General features: G+C 37.2%; 2 long non-coding RNA genes across 3 annotated transcripts; one reads left to right on the top strand and one right to left on the bottom strand.

Moving 5' to 3' along the window:
* Positions 1-1,080: 1,080 nt before the first annotated feature.
* Positions 1,081-3,404, bottom strand: LOC140934860 (uncharacterized). Of its 2 annotated transcripts, none has more exons than XR_012165129.1 (3): positions 3,320-3,404; positions 2,286-2,609; positions 1,081-1,194 (listed from the first exon to the last, which is right to left on the bottom strand). It is a non-coding gene; the product is annotated as an uncharacterized lncRNA (long non-coding RNA). The 2 variants fall into 2 exon arrangements; XR_012165130.1 differs by having other exon boundaries at positions 1,082-1,194; positions 2,513-2,609.
* Positions 3,405-3,958: 554 nt separating this feature from the next.
* LOC140934989 (uncharacterized) lies at positions 3,959-6,794 on the top strand. Its single transcript, XR_012165151.1, has 2 exons — positions 3,959-4,173; positions 6,372-6,794. It is a non-coding gene; the product is annotated as an uncharacterized lncRNA (long non-coding RNA).
* The last annotated feature ends 818 nt before the right edge of the window (positions 6,795-7,612 follow it).

Genomic DNA, 7,612 nt, shown 5'->3' with positions numbered 1-7,612 from the left:
ACCTGTTGGTGCGCTGGGTATCTGGCACAATTAGCCAACCAGAACCCAAATCCTTTTGCAGTCTTTTCTATGACCAAAAGGCCCAGTGTTAGCTACTTTTGGCAAATGTAAACTATGTGATTCCAAGTTAGTCATTTTGTATTCCCGAATCTGCCGTTTGAACCTTTGTAATTTCCAGTCACATTGAAGGTGTTGAAAATGGAGCCCCTTTATTGTCCATCCTGTCATGAAATGTTGCCCCATCCACAGGTAGCCCAAACTCTGAAGGAGTTTGTTGGACTTTGAATTTATAAGAGAATGTATGACAATAAACAAAATACGTCCTAAATTCCATTTTTTGACAAAAATAGAAATGAGAATGACTTACCTTGTGTTTTTGTTTTGTTAAGCTAAAACGGCCTGATATACCCTACTTCAATAATTATTATTTATTTATCAGTATTTTAGTTATTCATTTTGATATTAGGCAGGTACCACAAGGAAAATGATTTGGTTGTTCCTTTTTAATTTAGATGATAGATAACTTTGTAGGTGATAATTATTTGTAATGCACTGAACTGGGGGCCTTTCTCTGCTACCAAAAGAAAATCTTTAACTTTTAAAACAAAAGGGTCAAGGCTTCTTTGCTGAATCAAGGCACTGTATCATGGAACACAGTGCTTTTTAGAATTACCGCCAAAGTAGCAGCTTTATTTCCTGAAAGAATGATTATAATGGAAGCTTTATTTAATGCATGGCTAATTTCAAATTTTCAGGTGACTTTCCACCCCAGGTATAGAGGGTACATAAAAGCACATTGTGGAAGTGGAGAAAGAGTAAGAGAAAAGTAAAACAGAGGAAAGAATTTTGGGAAAAAGAAGAAATAAAAAAATGGTTGTAGAATTGTAAACAAACAACTTTATTTTTATAAAAGTAATAAACAATTTTTTTTACGCATTTTATCAAATTCTTACAGTGGTTTGTTTGTGGTTTTGAGAATTTTATTAACCAACTGAGCAGCCAACTGCTTGGCCTCAATGAAAATTGTTTTTTTTTTCCTGTTTTCTTTTTTCCTTTTTTTTTTTTCATTTTATTTGCTATCTCTCTTGAAGCCTTCTCCAATTTCTTCATTTCTTTCTCCAACTGGTTTCTCTGTTCCTCACAAGCATTTGACTGCAACACCCTCCGGACCTCCAACTCCTCCTCCTGTTACAGCTGCAACATGGATATACCTGCATGATCATTTTCATTCTATTTTAAATTTATGATAAGCTCACCATACTGAGTGAAAAACAAAAAATAGCCCATAACCAGCTTAATGCTGAAGATCTTGTCTCATCAGGAGCTCAGAAGGCAATCAAGGAAATAGGTAATAGGTCACAGGGAGAGGAAGGAAAACACCTTCCCCCCTCCTCCCTTGAGTGGAGGAAGGGGGAAGAAAAAGAAAAAATAATTCATCCCAGGATCAACAGGATCTATTTCCACACTTTTCAACACCATGATGGTACTACTTGGCTGTGGACTGTTGTCAGAAAGTTCAGTGTGGAATAGGGTATGGAAGGCAGACAGTTTTGGTGACAATGAGGCTCCTAGGATTTGGAAAAAAAAACAAAACAAAATACAAGTGCAAAAAAGCAACTATAAGTAATTTTGCAAAAATCCTAATATTTAGGATAAATAATTTGAATTGATACTAGAGTTTCTAGTAAATGTAAAAAGATAGCAGGTGAACATGGGCGGGCTGGCAGAGGCCAGCAGTAGATCTAGGGAGGTCCCCGGCCCTCCATATTTCTAGATCAAATTGAGGACAACAGTGCCAAGAAAATTCTTTTCTAGATTGAGCTCCTCCGTACCTTAAGGTATGAATGAGTGGTTCCTTCCCGCCACCTTAAGGTCTGGTGAGAATCCTCCCCCCCCCCCCCCGCCCGACCCCTCTTCTTATCTGAAGGTTCCGATCTGCCACTGTAGGAACCATGTCCTATATCAGAGCTATACAGAGACACTACACTAATACAATCTGCAGAACCATTTTATTTTTAGAAACTTGAGCATATGTCTGCCTGCGCTTGTAATAGTGATCAACAAGCTACAAGAAGTATGACCTGAAGTAAATTAGGGACCTGTCATTTATTAGAGGGGGGGCAGGGCTGGTGCAATTCTTTTTTCCCAGGTGAATTTTTTTTATGCCCTCCCCCAATTTCCTGCAGAAAAAAATGTAACCCTCCCCCTTGTACGGCTCAAAATAGTTATGACCCTCCCCACGCTAAAAGATATGACAGGGATTATTAAAAGAGATTAACTTTTACCTTGTGATGAAGGGAGGCGCCAATACGACATTCAGGAACAGGTATCTAAGATCACCTCATGCATTGAAGCAATATTGAGCATGAACAATCCTGGTGCTGCTGGAAAATTTTACACGACCGATTATGTTCTTGTCCCAGCTGATTAGTTAATACTGAGGGCGAACATTATGAAGCTCAGTGAGTTACTAGAGAACATATTAGATATGGATAGACGCATTAAAGCTCACCTTAACACCCTGTTTCACTCAAAGACTGGTAATTTTATATGAGGAGAAGAGTATTCTAAATCGTTTGATGAAGCTGTTATTACAAGGCTTGATGAAGCTAAAAAAAGAGTAAACAGTGAATTGAAATATCTTAATGAGAAACTTGATCAATGCAAAGACATGTTTCGCAGTGTGTTGCTGTTGAAAAACAAATCAAGAAAAAGACGTACATGTAGGGTTGTTGGGTAGTTCAGGTTGATCATTATGAAAGTTTAAAATGCTTACTGTGCAAGGGACTTGTTTGTTAAATAATACATTTTATTTGTTGATTTATTTTTATTTTAAGTGAACAGCAATGTTTGCTAAAAATGGTATGGCCCTCCCCAAAGCCCAGCATAAATTTTTAGTGACCCTCCCCTTTTTGGCTACATAAAATTTAATGACCCTCACCCCAATTGCACCAGCCCTCCCCCGCCTCTAATAAATGACAGGTCCCTTATGTGTTTTTTACTATTGTTAACACTTGGAATCAACTAACCCATAAAATTACAAGATGATTAACTCACCTTAACTGTATTTATACCCTCTTTGTAAACGTAACAATCATTTTTATATTGGGAAGTTCAGTAATAATAATCCAGATGGCCAAAACTTCCATATTTTGGCCATTCTTATTCTGAAGTATCCACCTTATCCGGAGCTATCCAAACAGATACTTTGCTATGAATAAGCTTTACACGGCAGTCGCGGTAGTGGTACTGTAATTAAACAGACATTGTTTGCTCCTTGCACTAAATTCTTACAAAAAGAACGTGAAAAACAACTAACCTCTATGTAGGCTTTGATGCATATTTTGGAGTAACCATTCTCATCTTAGCCTTTTCAGTCTTTATATACTTAATCTTTCAACACAATTAGGTCGTAAAGAGTCGGAGCGATTTGCCGAAAAATAATTCTATTCAGTTCCAGTCTCCGAGCGGATACCTGATTTTGGAGTATCCATTCTAGTCACGACCCGATCAAAACACGACCAAAACGTTTTCAAAATGGCGGACGCAGGCAGACAGAGCATTGTTTCTTTGATTTCGTATGGTCTATAATTGTTTCCCCACAACTTCGGAAAAGTCAGGAGAGCTTTCTAACGTGAGTATCCATTAGACTCCGGGATAATACCTTGAAAAAAAGGGACAAAGGCTCGTATTAATGCGAAAAAAGGTAATAAGACTGCCATTGTCTACGTGAAATCTGAGAGTGCGGGTACACGTGTTTTGGACCTCGGAATTCAAAAATTGCCAACAAAATTCTAGGTTGTCTACCATCCCCACATTCAACATGATAAAAGTTAATCAATATTACAATCGAGGAAAAATATCCAAAACATCGTAAAAAAGTCTGTGAATCCAAAAAAAATAATTGTTCACCTACCTTGAGAAACGTTCAAAATCTCGCCCACATAGCTTCGATCAGGGGGGGGTGGTGAACTTGGTAGTTTGTTTGTCCGGACGATGTTGGCCATCGTGACGTCACGAAGAGAGAAGCGCGCAACTTCGAGGAGTTTTCGAAAATGGCGCCGTTGCCATTTCCAAATGCTACTTTTAAAGTTGGTTTTCCTGGATATTGACGCTCCAAAATGGTTTTTGTCACGGTAGGATAGTGCAGTTCCAACATCTCTTTCCGAAAAGGTGAGTGAAATGTGTATTAATCCGAAAAACAACGCGTATGAGAGCTGTAAACAGTTTCGGTCAATTTCCTCGAGTGGAATAATGTGCCGCAAAAGTTTGCATGTTCGCACAGTAATATCGCATTTTCTCGAAATCGGTGAGGTGTTGAACATCGAAACTTGGCATAAGGGTGCCTTACTTCTATTGGAAAGCATTGTCTCTGAAGTTAATTGAGATAAACTTGCAGAAAAAATGATCAGTCCATTCGAGTGTGCCAGCGTAGCCGCTATTAAATGTACAGTCCCAGAACTGATGCAATTGTATTCATTACTTTGCTGTTATCTCCAATGATGCCAATAGTATCACCTATTCAAGCTGTCTTTTCGGGATAAGTAAACTTTAAAGTAGTTTCTGTTAGAGGGAAAGTATAGTTGCAACAAGTCTTTCCGAGAAGGAGAGTTAATTGTATTATATTCTGTTGATAATTACCTCGTAAACAGTTTAAGCCAGTTTTTTCAAGTTGAATATTTGTCGCAGAAATTTGCATGATCGCATACTAACATCGCATGTTTTAGAAATTCGGTTTGGTGTGGAAATTCGAAACTTGGCAGAAGGGTAGGTCAGCAATAGTGGAAAACATTGTCCTTGATGTTTAATGGGAGAAATTAGCAGTAAAAATGATCAGTCCATTCGAGTGCGCTTAATATTGATATAGACAGATGACCTCGACTCGGTTACCCCGGCACAATGTAAGTCAATTATTTTTCGGTTTTAAGAAAAAGGAAACCAAAGACTTCCCTCAACACTATGTATCTATAATAATTACACCAGGAATATATATTTTTTTAACACTTGAAGGTTGTACCATCTTGTTGAAGCAAAGGATATTTCTCTGTAATACCTTTAAGCTTACATTAAGTTTTCATAAATAGCAAAAAAAATTAATAAGATTTACATACAGCTCCAAACATGTACATCTGTTATGCATGAAGCAATTTCTAATCGTTCCACATCAATAGTTAGTGCGAATGGAGTCAAACATGTACAGTGAAACTTGTATAATTTAATTGGACACCTCAGAGAATGCTGTAGTGCCCACTTGATACAAAGTTTCTTCCTACTACATACAGGTTTCGGTAGAAAATGTCATATGAGACAGACCTGCCAACTCTCACAATTCTGCCGTGAGTCTCACGATTTTTTAACTTTTCTCATGGTCTCATGACAAGACTCCCAATCTCATGGTTTTCTGGGAAATATTCTAAATTGAAATATTACCTCTTTGAATAAAAACATAAATTTTGTGGGAAATTCTTGTGCCTGGATAAGCTTTGACTATTTTAGCCATGAAGTTGTCTTAGCCCAAAGAAATGACTCTGCTGTATGTTTCGTCACAGTGATAACACTATTTTCTGGCCTCTTAAAGTCATCAAAGAAAAAGCGGCATCTAATTTGTTACATAACGGACCACACTAAAGCAAGGTTATATTAAAATAAACAGTTGATTCCCCTAATGGAAAAGGGGTTGTTTAATTTTGATTGGGAAAAATTAGAATCTCACTAGTTTTTGTAGAATCTCCCGATTTTTTTTCATGAGTCTACAGATTTTCCTTTATCAGGGGTTGGCAGGTCTGTATGAGGAGCTAAGTACCATTCAAATAAAAGGCGGAAACATTTGGAATACTCCCAGAGATATGATGATATACATTTGCATTAATATCTTTATTTGTGTGGAGCAAATTGTACCTCAAATTTTAAGATATCAAATGAGTAAAACAAGCTTTATACAAACAAAAATGAAATGAGAAAGTACTGTAACTCATTTATATAATTTACAGAAGTCCCCTGGTGACACTAGCCAAGTGCTGATAGGGTAAGACTCCCAATCTCATGGTTTTCTGGGAAAGCAAAAGGCATCTTAAAATAACAAAAGGCACATAGGGCTCAGCCAAATGGTACCATAATGACGTCAAAACGTATAGAAACAGGCCTTTTCTCCGAAACCCGCCCCATTCCCCTATGGCTATTTTTATTTGCGTTTACCCTACCTCACCTCCCCTCCCCGTACCTGATGAAACAAGGCTTTCAACAGTTTGTTGAGATAGGATGCTTTATGTCTTAAAGGATGAGCTCATCGTATTTTATTATTGTATAGACGGGGGTAAGATAAGTTAACAATAATAGACAGATTATTATAGGTGGGTCACGTATTTTTACAGCTATCCCTAGAAGAAGAAATAGAAGTAAGGAGCTGACTGGCAGCCACTGAGATTGAGGAGAGGAGAAAGGAAATTGAAAGAGAAGAGAAAGACTTGAAAGGAAAAGAAGAAAGGTTAAGACAAAAAGCAAAAAAAATTAAAAACACAGTAATAGAGGCCAAGTGGGTAGCTGCCCAACTGCAACTAATGGCAGGGCAGCTAGACTGCTTGGCTAACTAAATTCTAGAAGAGACCAAAAAGTTAAAGAAGAAGTAAAAGAAAAACACCAGTGTAAGAAATTTTATTGATAACAAACCGTTTCTTTTAATCAAAGTCAATGTGCAAAGTTTTTAAATGTAAACAAGTCTAAGTCAGACCTGTTATGCAAGAAAGAAAACACATTTGTTCAGTATATAAAAAATAAAAGGAAACTGGTTCTTCTAATTTCTCGTATCCTGTATCGTCTCTTCTTGCTCCATGGAATCCACTCCGTCTAACATCCTCCACTTCCCGCACCGCACTACTCTCTTCGTGGAATCTATTATACTAGATCTTTACAGACATCCAGTAAGCAGTACCTCCTCCATCATACACTGCATGTTTTTTCTCATCATCTACAGAGTATTCCCAACCAAGGAAGCACCTAATTATAAAATCAGTCAGATAAAAAGAGATTATTATATATACAAAAGTCAAAACAAAATAAATCAATAAAGGCAATATTATCACTTAAAATCCCTAATTATTTGTTAAGCATCTCTTAAATCATATATTATAATGGTTTTCCTCACCTACTCCCTAAACTTTACATTAATATAGGTGAGTTAAACCACAAACACCACCACCCCCCTACCCCCAAGCAACGGTAAAAAAATATTTCTCCCTTGAATTATAAATTTTTGTAACTTCAAGCAACCTATCAAGATAATCCAAAGACTGGTTTCTAATCTTAAACCAATAACGAAATGAATACCTGTCAACCTAACTGTAATCATACCATAGCAATGGCAAGGCTATGTGTAATATATTAGCAGAGGCAGTACAACAGCAAATTTTAAAGAAAGGCTTTTGAGCTATTATAATTGAACACCTATAGTCATGGAATGATTGTCTTTACTAAGTTATGCCTACCAAGAAATTACCGCAAAGCTACATCAGCTGGGTGATAAAACTGTACGAGCAGGCCCCGAATTGTTGGAACTGGACAGTGTCACTTGATGTAACTGACAATAGCATGGAGTCCAAGTAAGTTAAAAAGCATC

Source organism: Porites lutea, chromosome 4, assembly GCF_958299795.1.
Source record: "Porites lutea chromosome 4, jaPorLute2.1, whole genome shotgun sequence".
In the NCBI taxonomy this organism is placed as follows: Eukaryota; Metazoa; Cnidaria; class Anthozoa; order Scleractinia; family Poritidae; genus Porites; species Porites lutea.
This window is presented reverse-complemented; position numbering and strand designations above follow the sequence as displayed.